The following is a 13,545-nucleotide window of genomic DNA, read 5'->3' on the forward strand; positions in this document are numbered from 1 at the left end:
CAAATGGGGACAATAAAATTACACTTTTTTACTTCCACATAAGTAGTTTCCTTTGCTACCCTGTGAGTTTTATGCATTTAAAAACTTACTCTGGAGAGGTGGGAAAAGAAACAGAATTTTTCCTCAGACACAGATACCTGCCCTGGATCATCTCTCAGGTCCCTCCACCTCCCGATCCTAAGAGCCCCAGACTCTCCTTTCCCTTCCTGCCCCACTCCGAGGATGCTCTATCACATCCCTGCACACATCGCCCACTGCCCCCGGAGCTCCGAAACACCGCAGCCATCTCAGCCTAAACAATTTGCCCATGGGAGCACCAGACATTGGCCTAAAAGAAGCTTTTCCCAATGGGGCCTCCCGGATTCTAAGGATGGGAAGAGACCAACACGCTCTACCCTTAAACCCCTCGGACCCACGGGATCCGAAAAGTTGAGGTCCCTTCCTTCGGGTTCTGGCCAGGCGGAAATGACGACAGCCAAGGGGGGAAGGGAAAAGTGACTGCTGCAACAGGGGAGAAAGGCGGGAGGGGAAGGAGGGGAGAGCGTCTGGGGGCGGGGCGGAGCTGTGGCCCGGTTTCCGGCGGGTTGTCGCGCTCTCTCTCTCCGGCCGCGGCAGCTCTAGCCCACAGCCGCTTCCTCCATCCTGGTATTTTTCGGAGCCTCCATCCTGGTTCTTCCAAAGTGCCCGGACCCAAAACAGGAAGTAAGTGCGATGGAACCTTCAGGTCCCAACCGCCGCCGGGGCCTCTCTGCTCCGCCCCGCGCAGCGCAGCTCAGTCCGCCCGGCCCCCTGGCCGCCTGCCCCTGCCCCTTTCCCCTGCCCTCAGCCCTCCGAGGCCCTTGGACCTGCGGCCTGGGGGAGGGGGTGAGAAGGGGGGTGCGGAGGGCGGGGGGAGCCCCGAGCCGGGCAGGCTGGAGGACGCTCTCCTCCACCCACCCTGCTCCTCCCCTCCCCTCCACACCCCTCCCCTCTCCCCGCCGGCCAGGGCCAGTTCCTCCCTCCCGGGCTGGGGCTGCGGGGATGGGAAGCGGGCGGCCGCAGAGGCGGAGAAGCCGTTGCGTTACTGACGGAGGCGGAAAATGGCGGCGGCTCGCTTCGATGGAGTCCAAATGGCGCCGGGACCCCTGGGGGGAGGGGGTGCGCAGTGGAGGGTCTGGGGGTCTGGGAAATCGAATTCTCTAGATTCGCTTTAGCGGTGCGTTTTGTAAAAGGGAGAGAGTTGGGGGCGAGGATGCTGATGTTTACCCTTCTTTACCATCACCTCCATGTCTTATTTCCTCCCCCACTGCTTTTCCCATCGGAGGGAGGCCTCCAGTGTCCGTTTAACTGGTGTGTCTCCCCCCCCCACTCCCCCAACACACTCACACACATATATATACACACATACACTCTCCGACTGAGTTGATCATGCCGCTGTCCTCAGGACAAGGAGCTGTCCGCCCGGGACCTTGGCTACTGAGCCGGGTAACACCGGGAGGGCCGCCCCGAACCGGGAAGAGGCCAGGGCCACGTTAATTTATACTTGGCTGGGGTAGGGGGTCTTCCCTCAACCTTAAGTCTAATCATCCTTTTTCGGATCTCCTGTAGTTCTCTGAACTTAGAGCCGCTGCTGTCTTTTAAGTTAACTCGAGAGAATCGGGACGTTTGATTCCGTTCAATGAGAAATGGGGGTAGAAACGACCTTCCTCGATCTGATCAGGCATTTGCTGTTCTCCTCTACCCACCCCCACCCCCCACTTTGTTGCTTAGAGTAGAGGTTTCGGAGAATGTAGTCCAGACTCCTATTGTGTTGAGAAAAATGAATGAACTATTCTCCTTTCTCACTTTTTTTTTTTTTTAACTTCCGTTTCTGAGAATAGAAGATGACACTTGTTGGTACTACTTGTTGTGTATATGTGTATATATATATATATATATATATATATATATATAGTTCATTAAAAATCAGTACATTATTTCAACAAAGAGTTGTTTGCAGTCCGTTGAAATAAAATAATTTGATGAAATAGCATTTTAATTATAGCCTGGGATTTCTATGTCGTTTTTCATTTGGGACAAATAAAAATCTGTGTTAAGGTTGCCCCTTGCTGGGAGTGGCAGGCCGTGGTAAAGTGGAAGGAGAACTGAATGGATCTGCAGTTGGAAAACCTGGTTTGGATTTGGATCTTTCGCTGCTTTTTAGTAGACCCAGAATCGTCCCAGGAATGGCTTCTAACTTCTGGGGTCTGAGTGTTGCCTCCTCTGTAAATTGGAAGAGTTAGATCAAATGACTTGTAAGGTCCTTCCAACTCTAATTCTATAATGAGGCAGTTTTCCAAAACGTCTGTACATGAAACAAAAGGTATTGCTGTGTTTGGATCCTTAACTATTAATAGAACACCTTTTTGATATCATTGAATGTGACAGTCAGATAAGAGAAATTAATTTTACTTTAAATTCTAATCTACTCTTAATGTAGATATGTTGACCAAGTTTATGGTAATTACCATCCAAGATTTGTTGAGTTATTTTTCTTTTAACGATGGTGTTTATGTTTTGGAAATTTAAACATAGTCAACATACTATATTTGGCTTAGAATAAATCAGTCACTATCCATGGTGCCTATATTTTAGCTTTTGCTATCTTTAGAAATACTAACACAGTATGTTGAAAGGAGATGTGTCTTTTCAGTTGAGCTAGTTTTTTGATTTTTAATTATTAAAAGTTGAATCTGACTTTCCATGATCCCATTTTAAGGGACTTTTTTGTTTGGTTGGTTTTTGGCAAAGATAAATAGTTTGCACTTCTTTCTCCAGCTCATATTATAGATGAGGAAACTGAAGCAAAGTTGTGATTTGCCCAGGATCACACATTAAGTGTGGATTTGAACTCTTGCTTGCTGACTTCAGGCCTGGGGTTATGCACTATCTATTTGCCCTGGGCTAGTTTGGCAAACATTAAATTCAGTGTTTTGTTAACTTCAAATCATTTTACTATTCAAAGAGTTTCACTGGCTGCATATTGCCTTCCAATTAAAGTTCAAACTCCTTCATTTCTTTTCCTGGCTTTCAGAGACCTCTGTAATGTGGTACAACTTTGCTATTTATTTCATGTTACTTTCCATAAATTCTGCCTGGTGCCCCAGCTAAAAGTGGAGTGCTCTGCTCATTCTTTTCCATCTGCTCCAAGATGCCTCTGCACTGCCTTTCAATCTGACTGCTATATAGTCCTTCTATCTTGTCCTTGTTAAATTTCTCTTTTAAAAGTCCTGATCATCTGACACTTAACTCTGTGAAAAGTTCCTTCATTTTCTCTCCTACCCCTCAAAAGGCATGACATTATGCAGTTAAAATGTATTCTATAGATTGTATTTGAACTTCACATCTCCTTCATGGGAGTATTGCAGTTGTTAACTAATTTTTACAAACGAGGAAACCAAAGCCCAGAAATATGAGTTGACTTGCCTTTAGTGTGGGCATACTGTCAAATATAATAGGATTCCAGCCAATTCCTTCCTGATACCATTGCCCAGGACAGGAGTTAGATCTCAAATTTAAAATATATATATATATATATATATATATATATATTTGTATATGTATATGTACATATATGTATATGTATATATATATATGTATATATATATATTTTTTTTTTCTTATCTCTCTTCTCTCCTTTCTCTTCTCCAATTGAATTATAGCAATTAAAGATTTCTGAGTTTTTCAGATAGCTTCTCAACTTTAAGCTCAGAAACTGATGAAGTGTTGCATTTTTTTAAGTCAAAAATGTTTAAAATTAGAAATTAATATTTATACTAATTCAGAATTTTCACATAAAGGGATAATTTTCAGACAGTACAAGCAATCTCATTCTTAAAATAACTGTTGAGTACTGCTTTTTGGTAAAAAGTGGTAAATCAAAATCATATTCCAAAATGTTCAAGTGGTTTTCAGATTTTGATGATTCAAAATTGCAGCGGTCATTAAAATTGTAAGACTATTTAAATATGATAGGCCACAAAAGTACTCCATTGTGAGTTTCTAAAACTTGTAAACTTGCTTCCTGCCCTTTAAATATTAAAATTTTAATAAGATTTCATTGAGAAACTCAGGTAAAGAATTTTTTTAAAAATTCTATGTTCCAAAGTTGAAATCTTTGACAGTCTTCCAAAAACATTACAGGTAAGGATAAGCATTGATATATAATATGGTCGGTCTTTATTGGTGTTTCTTTGTTTTGACTACAATGAGCCAGAAATTTATAAAAACAAATGTTTTACTAGTCTTCAAATTCTGAGAATTGTAGTTATGTATTTAACTACTTACATAGTTACAATGGTCTAGATTCCTAATATAGACATTTATGAAAAAATTACTCTATTCAATAACCATTGAAGTTGTGTTTAGTACTATATATTTGAAAAAGAGATTAAAGTCCTACCTTTAGGAAGGGTATCCTAATAACCATGTGATTAAACAGGATTTTTTTGGGTGCTTTTTGTTGAATTATTTTTCCATTCTGTCCCATTCTGTGGATCACATTTGAGTTTTCTAAGCAAAGATATTAGGGTATTTAACCTAGGTTGCCTTAGAATGGGAGTTTTAATTTTAAAATATAATTCTTAAAGAAAATAAGTAGGCATGGTTGATGGAGTGAAGAATTGGGCACAGAAATACATGGATTTCTTCTCACCTTTGGACTTAATAGCCATATTGACCATTATTAAATCAGTTCTCTCATCTGTAAAATAAGGATTGTATCTGAAAAGGGCAGCTAGGTTGCAAAATAGAGTGCTGGTTCTGGAGTCAGGATCAGAGTTCCAAATTCAGCCTTTGATACTTAATAGCTGTGTGACCTGGGTAAGTGACTGAACTCTATTGGCCTTAATTACTCTTCTTTAAAAGATCTGGAGAAGGAAATAGCAAACTATTCCAGTATTTTTGCTAAGAAAACCCCAAATAGGGTCATGGAGAATCACACACCATTAAAAATACTCAATATCTGAAGTCTAACCTCAGAGCATTATTGTGAGGATCATTTAATGTATGTAAAGTTTTTGTAAACCTTAAAAGTTGTTTATAATTGTCAGCTAATAGTGACTTAGGGAGAGAATTGATTCTACTACCTTACATTTGCTTAGCAATTTGTTTTCCAGAGCACTTTTGAGAAGGTAATTTCTTTTGATCTCAAAATTATCTTTTGGGCAGTTGCAAGTTAAGCAGGTGCAAAGACTTACCTCCTTTTCGGTTAAGAAACTGAATTTTAGTGAAATTAAGTGGTTTGCCTAGGTTTGACTACTGTTATTTCTGGCACTAGGACCTAGATATTTCCTCCTAATGCATTGGATTTCTTCTTTAAAGAAAGAAGAATTTGACAGAAAATTTTATTTAAATACTAGCACACTTAAACCAAACACCACAGACATATTCAGTAGTTCTTTTAATGGAGAATCCCCAATTACTTTGGATTAGAGGAGTGAGAAGTGAAAAGTTGGGATTTGGGTTTTTGTTTTGGTTCCATTTAGGGGTTTTTTGTAAAGTAGATTAATTTTTAAATAGCTAATAAAGGGAAAATCTGTTTACTATTTTTGTTGGCTTTTATTTTTTTTTCACCCTTAGAAAGGTGACATACCATAACTGAATGAAACATCAAAATCTGACCAAAGTTATTTCATTATTAAATTCATTGTTTAACATCCTAGCATAACATTCCTGTTCTGTCATTGTGTTTAGATATATTACCTCTTTATGAAACGCACAACTTTATCTCATCTTTGTGTACATTAAGTGATAGAAATTTTAATGGTTTTCATTCTATTCACATCCAAGTCTTTGTATCTGCTAAGAGGATGATAAAACAGTTTCTTTACCTAAGAAATACATTTATAAAAGAAGTGCAGTTTTCCAGCAATCCTTAGATTATAGTGGTCATTGATGGTATATTTAAGGTGCCTTGAATAGTAGCTTGAAAATAGGTACTTGATAAATGTTTGAATGAATGACATTTTAAATAAAATATAACATTATGTATCTTTAGAGGTACTTGAATCAGGATGGCATTGGATTTAATTCAAAAATAGTGGAGAAAAGATTATTAAAAATAAATTTATTGACCAATTGTATTGCCAATTTGGCGGAATTTGAAATTTGCCTCTTCCAGTTGATCAAACTATTATAGGAAAGTATGTTAATGTTTTCTCTTTAGGAACAATTAATTACTAAGACATTTCCAAAAGATCTGGCAGAGAATTTTGATTTTAATGTGTCTTGTTTTACTTACAGATAATGGCAGCCTTTTTAGGAATTTTTTTGGAACCTTTGTGTAAGGTTTCTTTTTGGAACAAAATTTGTTTAGCATTTCTGACATTTAATTATTTGATTCCTTATAAAGTCGATCTTTTATTGAATATTTTGCCTTATAAAATAATATGATCAAAATTATTTGGTCAGAGTTGGGAAAGGAAAACATTCATGAAGAGGATGATATATCAGAGTTTGACAGTCTGCTGCAGGGTTACTTGAGCTCTGGAGTGGTTCCAGGACAAGAATTGAGCACATCTGTCCAGGCTACTGATTTTTGTGTACAAAGAAGACAAGGCAACTGAAATTGGAGAAACTTCCTGGGTGCTGCTCTGAAATTTTATAAAGGTTTTTCTTTTTAGTCTTTGCTTATGTTTGCATAGCGTATAGAGAATTTCCAGTAGGAAAAATAGAGAAAATTTGGTTCCAAATTGCTAAAGACTACACAGAAGAGTATATATTTCACAGGCAAAATTTGAACTCAAGGAATAGGAATATAAATTTAGAGCCAACATTGTAGAGGCTATTCAATACAGTCTTCTCATTTTACAGATGAAATGGACTCAAATGATTTGCCCAAGATCATACATATGGCAGAACTGGATCTCGGGTCTAACTGAAGTGCAGTAAAATGAAGATGTACACAAACTATAGAGATGCAAGTTGATTGCTACAATTTAGGGTAAAGTTGCACTAAAAATGCTTTGCATCCTATGTAAAATTAGCAGTTTGGATGATAACCTAGAACTTGAGATCTCTTTAAATCCTGAAAGTATAGTAGTAACCTTACAGTTGCCAAGTCTTACAAAAACAGTGTAATGATTCAAGCAAAATCTTGGTTAGATTGGAGGCTAGCCTAACTTTTAAATAATAAATGGTATCATATGTCTCCTGTTTGTAAGCACCTGAGCAGCATAGTATTACATTACACAAAGCACTTAAAGAAAAAAGATTAGATTGTGAATGTGTGTACTATGCTAATTAATGTTGTCTAAAATTAATATTGTGAAATAGGAGTTTTTACAAAGGTTTGGTAGAGAACTTTGGTTGAGATATCAGCACCTTCAGTTTCCTCATCTGTACATCAGGGGATTGGAACTCTTAAAGTGCCTCTCTACAATCCCTTACGGTTCTAAGGGATTTTAGGTTTGTCAGATATTTGGATAACAAGGCAGACCAACTTTCTTTTCTTACATGTTAGAAAGCCCGTTTTATTGGGTCTTATTCAAGTGCTTTACGTAGCAGATTATTATATCGAGTCAACAGTACTGACATTTCAACATAACTAGCAACTTTTTTATGTGAAATAATTGTAATAGTAAAAACTGGAAGTTCATTTGCCTAGAGTTGTCATTGATCAATGACTACATTAACAATGAGCCTATAGTACTATAAGATTCATTATATATGGAAAGATAAAGGAAATGGCAAGATCAAGTAACACAAAAATGTTTCATATGAACGTGCTATTTCAGTCTTGCTCCTACCACCACCAATCTGAACTATATGCAGTTCTAAGTTCTACATTTTATATCTAGTAGATAAGCAACTAGCTGGAGTGCTTTCAGAAGAGTGTGAACTGGATCATGAGATCACTGTACACTTTGGGAAGATCTAATAAAATAACTGAATGTTTATTTCAGGAAAGAGAAGACTTCACAATATCACTTTTCAGAACAATAGAAAAGTTTTCATATGAAAGAGCCAGATTTGTTTCACTTCATCTGATAGCATAGAACTAAGGCAGTGGGTGGAAGTTGTGGAGACAGATTTAGACTTTTAAGTTTTTCCTTAAGTCATTAAAACTATTCAAAAGTGAAATTAGTTGCCTCTGAAGTAGTGAGTTTATTCCTCACTGTAAGTCTCCAAATAGAGACCAGATTGTTACTAATTGTTGAAGAGATTCTTGATCAACTAGGGGGCTAAATTTAAAGGTTGCTTTCTTGATCTATTCCAAAACCTTCAGCTGGCAGTCAGTAATTGTGGTAATCACCTTTAGAGCCTAACAACTTTTGCTCAACTTTATATCTAGTTGATAATTCAATAAATGTTGAATGCATTCCAGTTTCTAAGCTTTTATGTTCTGCCTGGAATAATTTTTCCTTTCCCTTCATGGTCTCTAAATCCTTGAAAGCCCAAAGAGACCTTTCCAGATGCAATCCACTTTTGAAATCTCAGTCTCAGAAATTGTTTTATTTTTCCCCTCTTTCCTGAACGACTAGAATGACCTCTTAATCTCCTTCAGCTCAAGTTTCTCTTCACTTGCACACGACTGCTAAAAATAACTTTCCTAAGGTACAGGGTTAAAGTTTTTACTCTTGTTCAATAAACTTCAATAGCTCCATTACCTCGGGTCTAATTATGTATTATTCCCCTTCATTCACTACTGTTTGTATTTCTCCCAACAACTTCTCTAGTCTATTCCCCTTTCTGTACTTTACACACATGATTTTCTAGCTGTTCCCTGTACCTTCAGTGTAATTCCATCTCTACCCTTAAAATCTCATTTACTTCACAACTCAATCTGGTTCCTCTTCCTAGAAGTCTGTCTTTTTTGATTCATTCTCCCTAGCTTCTATGCTCTTCCCCCAAAATAAAATTACTATGTACTATATACCACTCACACACTCTACTATATACTCTATTACCAGTGTGTTGGCTCTCCCCAGGAGAATTAAGTACCTTAGGGGCAGGAATTTTCATTTTGGTCCTTTTATCACCCACACTGAAGACAGTATCTAGAAATAGATTATAAATACTTGACTAACAATGGAGTCTACCATTCATTCTTGCACCTGAATGACAATGCATGGCAACATTTGATTATTTGTGTATGCTAACTCCCCGTAGTTAGATTATGGGTCTTGTACAACAACACCATTGTCTTTGACATATAAAGTAAGCCAGTTGGAAGAGTAATTTTATTCTGGGGCAAAAGTCTTGCAATTCAGCATTGTCATATACACTTGAAGTTCATTACATGAGTACAGATTCAACAACTTTTAAATTATATAAGTGGTCTATGGTAAATTGAACTTTAGAAACATAACTCAGTTTTCAAATTAATAAAAACAAAATGTGACTAAAGCTATTTTTCTTGATTCTAATTTAGACTCCTCCCCATCAAAAAAAAGATTGCTTTATGTTCACTTTTATATACTTCATTATTAGCTATTAAAGTGTCAAAATTATAATGAAATGTTTTTAAATGTTTTCCATGCATGCTATATTTGACTGTCACTCCATTCCTCTGTGCTTATTTTTTTTTAAAACTCATAATAAACATTTACCATTATAAAATATTGAGTATTAGGATATCTTACTTCCCAGAAGTCCCAGTTGTTATATACTTGAATGATGTAAATGTATTTATAATAAAATGATGTGTTAAATCTGAAGCAAAATATATCAAATAGGCATAAATACATTATTTTAATTGCTTTTGAGTTGAATCACCCAAAATAGGGAACACCATTGTGCCAAAATCTTACATATATTAGACCTAGAAATTCAACCCCTTTATTTTACAGAGGAGTAATCTTAGGGCTAGAAACATGAAGTCACATGAAAAAAAATTCAGCAAAAATACTTGATTTTATGTTTACATTTTAGTGATTAACCTAGTATGAATTGTTTCACTCCTACTGTTTGAAACACTGTTTAATCATTAAGTGTTCAGTCGTGTCCCCCCCCAAACATCCTCAGATCTTACTAATACTTTCAAATGTTTATAATTGACTTAATTTAATATCAAAAATTAGTTAAATTTGCATTGCTTTTTGTTTATCCAAGTTATACAAAATTATCACACATAGTAATAAAATGTTGATTGTGATGATTTCCCTCCCCTAATTCTGCTACTTGTTCAGTCACTTCTAATTCTTCAGAACCACATTTGGGCTTTTTGTTGTTTTTTTTAGCAAAGATACTAGGATAATTTGCCATTTTCTTTAACAGCTTATTTTACAGATGAGGAAACTGAGGCAAACAGGATTAAGTGACTTGCTCAGGGTCATTCAGCTAGTGTCTGAAGCAGGATTTGAACTTAAATTCCTGATTCTAATCCTGGTTCTTTTTCTCCTGTACCATCTAGCTGCCTTGTCCCTTTGCTAGATAAACTGCTAAAATGCCTGAGTTCTTATTAACATTTTTCTTCTGGATCCACAGATTAGCCCTTTAGATTTCCTAAACCTGGGTAAATTTGGTAAGCCAAATTTTTATTTTTCCCCTAAATAGATAGCTAACTGATTTAAAGCTTGCAAGGCTCTTTCTGTATTCTCTTATTAGAGCCACTACAGTCCTGTGACATAGGTACTTTTGATATCCCAGTTTTATGGGTTAAAGTGAGGTAGAGGTTGTTTAGGTCATATAGCTGAGGAGTGTCAGAATCTGAATTAAAGTAGGTATAAACAGCCTGGCCAATAGCCAGAAGGAGCTAGGATTTAAGTCCCACTTTGATAGTTCCTGGCTCCTTGATCTGGAGCAAATTAACTTCTTTTGCCAGTGGTGGCAGACACAAAAAAGAATACCTTCAGGGCCACGTATTGACTTAGAAAAGACATATTAGCATTATCCTGATGGTAGATTTGTTTAACTTTTCCGTTATATATATTTTATCCGTTATATATTTTCCGTTATCTGAACTGGAGTTTGATATCTCTGCACTCAAGCAACTTTCTGTCACCCAAGTTACAGAGAAGATAATGGTTTTGTAGAAGTCTTCATCCTGAGCTGAGTTCCCTATTCTAATGAAATCTCAAGTCGTGTCCCCAGTATTACTCTTCCCACAAATGTTCCACTGCCTTTTGTCAGTATTTAGCCTGAAATCTAGGAAGACTTCAAATTTAACCTCCAGCACTTAGGTGAGTGACTTGAAAGTCACTTAAAACTTGTTTGCCTCCGTTTCTTCAGCTATACTTTGCAGTGTTCTTGTGAAGATAAAAACAGATCTTATTTGTATAGCACTTGTAGTAATTGGTATATAGTAGGTGTTATATAAATCCTTGTTCAAAGGTTTTTCCCTTATCCTTCCAACTCCATGATAGATTAGTGATTCTATTGCAGTCTTGTTAATGTGACTTAATTTTGTAGTGATTATCTAACTTTTCCTCCAGCTCAAACTTTTAACTTTACTGTTTTATATTTCTCTGAACATTGTGATTTTGCTATCTGAAGGGGATGGGCCTTATTGACTTAAGGTTCTACCTGCCTTATAAGAACAAAGGGACAGAATGTTTTTAATAAAAACTTATCAAAAATCTAGTCAGCTTAACGGATTTGAACAAGAAGACCTCTAATAGATGAAGAAGCATGAAAGAACTGCTGTAGGGCAGTAATCTAAAATAAGTAATTGATAAGTGTTTTATGAATTTTTTAAAAATGAGCAATCAACCCTGAAAAAGACATTGTTATAGAGATTGAACTTCTCTCCTAATAGGGAAACTGCTGTTAGTGCAGACGACCCCCCCCCCCCATTTCCCTCCCTATTTTTTATACAGCTGCCACAGTAGCCTTCCTAAGGCACTAGTTTGATTCTTGTATGTGTCCCTTCCCTTCCTCGCCCCCCTCTCCAATAAAAAAGATCAGTATTCAATTGCTTTTAGGAACAAATATTAACTTCTCAACCTGGAACTTAAAGCTGACTATAATTTGTTTGAGCCAACCTGGTCAACTAGCTGTTTGCTAAACTTTTATCATTTCAGCTTCAGTCTGTACTTTCACCATAGGCAACACCTTCTCACTAGAAAGTCACCCTTTCTTACTCCTATCTCTCACTTTCTTCAGGATTCTACCCAGGAACCTCTATAGAGCCTTTCATAATTCTAGTTCATGCTCTTTCCTTCCTGAGATTCTTTGGGCTTGCCAATGTATGTACTGTTGTATATTGTCTAACATTTTCTACCTGTATTTCTAAATATACTTTACCATATAAAATCATATCTCTCAGTTGGACAGCTCAACATGTCACATTTGTGCTTTTCTCCCATTGTATTTTTAAAAGAAATTATTAGATGTTATAATTTTTATTCTGTACTAATATTTAGGATTATTCATTTTAAACATTTACTACATAAAAGGATACTATGCTATAAAAAAAGTCATAGGTAGTATCTCTTGTCTTCATAAAGCTTAAGTTCAACTTTTATTTTGTCATCTTACAACAAAGTTTTAAAATGGGGTGTGTGTGTGTGTGTGTGTGTGTGTGTGTGTGTGTGTGCGTGTGCGCATGATGTTATGGCTGAATAGAAATGTCTAAAAATCCAAACTGCAGAGAAAGTGCTTGCCTGTGTTGCTAAGAGTTAGTAGGCATTTTATCATGCAGGAGTTCCATATACTGATGAAAACACAGGTCTAATCCCTACCCATCTTGTGAAACACCGTGATTTGAGAAGAATTAAAATCACAAATAACATAGACAGGCATTGGAATATGTATATGTTTGTACAATTTGTTGTCTTCATTCAGTTGTGAGCTTGAGGACAAGAATTGTCTTTTATGTAGGTAAGCACTGTGACTGACACATAGGAGACACTTAATAAATAATGTTGATTGAATATTATGATTGAAAATAAACAGATTTATTAAGGTGAGACTAGGTTAGTGGAATGACAAGAAAAAATTAAGGAAAATTTCAAATACATGTTGCCTTCTGATTTTATTCAGTGAGATTTGAAGTTCAAAGGCTGTTTAACGATTTTTTTTTTTTGTTTTTCCTTCAAAGAATACCTTTACTATGGAATGCTTACTTTCCCAAAGATAGACAAATTGAGACAGGAAAGCTCTTACTCTAACATCTATAGAATCATTCCTAACTTCTTTCTCTTTTAGAGATTAATTTTAATAGCATTTGAATAAATTCCATTTTATATTAGATACCTTTAGCTTTCTTATATGATTAATATATTGAAGAGGTACCCAAAGGAAATGAAATAGTTAATGTTGGACTGTTATCAGCCAACTAATATTCAGATTTATGTTTTTTTTTCTCATTGAACCTGATAAATTATTAAACTTGAACATGATTGAGCCTGATTGTGTGATCTTGTCACTCCTAGAATGGTCCAAAAATAGAAATATGGAGGAAACTCAATCTGGTTAACATGAAGGTAATGCTACTGGCAGAAGAAAAGCACCTTGAATCCTTGGCAAGGGCAATAACTGCTTCACCTTTTGACTAGGTAAGTTTGGTATAAGGATGTGACAAGAACTTCCCCTACTCCTATTTCTTTTGTGGTTTTAGTCACACTACAACCATGCATGTCATCT

The 13,545-nt window shown here is 36.6% G+C and overlaps 1 protein-coding gene across 3 annotated transcripts in view; it reads left to right on the forward strand.

Moving 5' to 3' along the window:
- Positions 1 to 488: 488 nt before the first annotated feature.
- DMTF1 (cyclin D binding myb like transcription factor 1) overlaps positions 489 to 13,545 on the forward strand; it is a 59,501-nt gene continuing 46,444 nt past the window's right edge. For all 3 annotated transcript variants that reach the window (XM_051961790.1, XM_051961791.1, XM_051961792.1), the window contains exons 1-2: positions 489 to 702; positions 13,335 to 13,457. The gene's annotated coding sequence lies outside the window, so the exon portion shown is untranslated. The remainder of the gene's footprint in view (positions 703 to 13,334; positions 13,458 to 13,545) is intronic.

This window comes from Antechinus flavipes, chromosome 5 (assembly GCF_016432865.1).
Source record: "Antechinus flavipes isolate AdamAnt ecotype Samford, QLD, Australia chromosome 5, AdamAnt_v2, whole genome shotgun sequence".
NCBI lineage: Eukaryota > Metazoa > Chordata > Mammalia > Dasyuromorphia > Dasyuridae > Antechinus > Antechinus flavipes.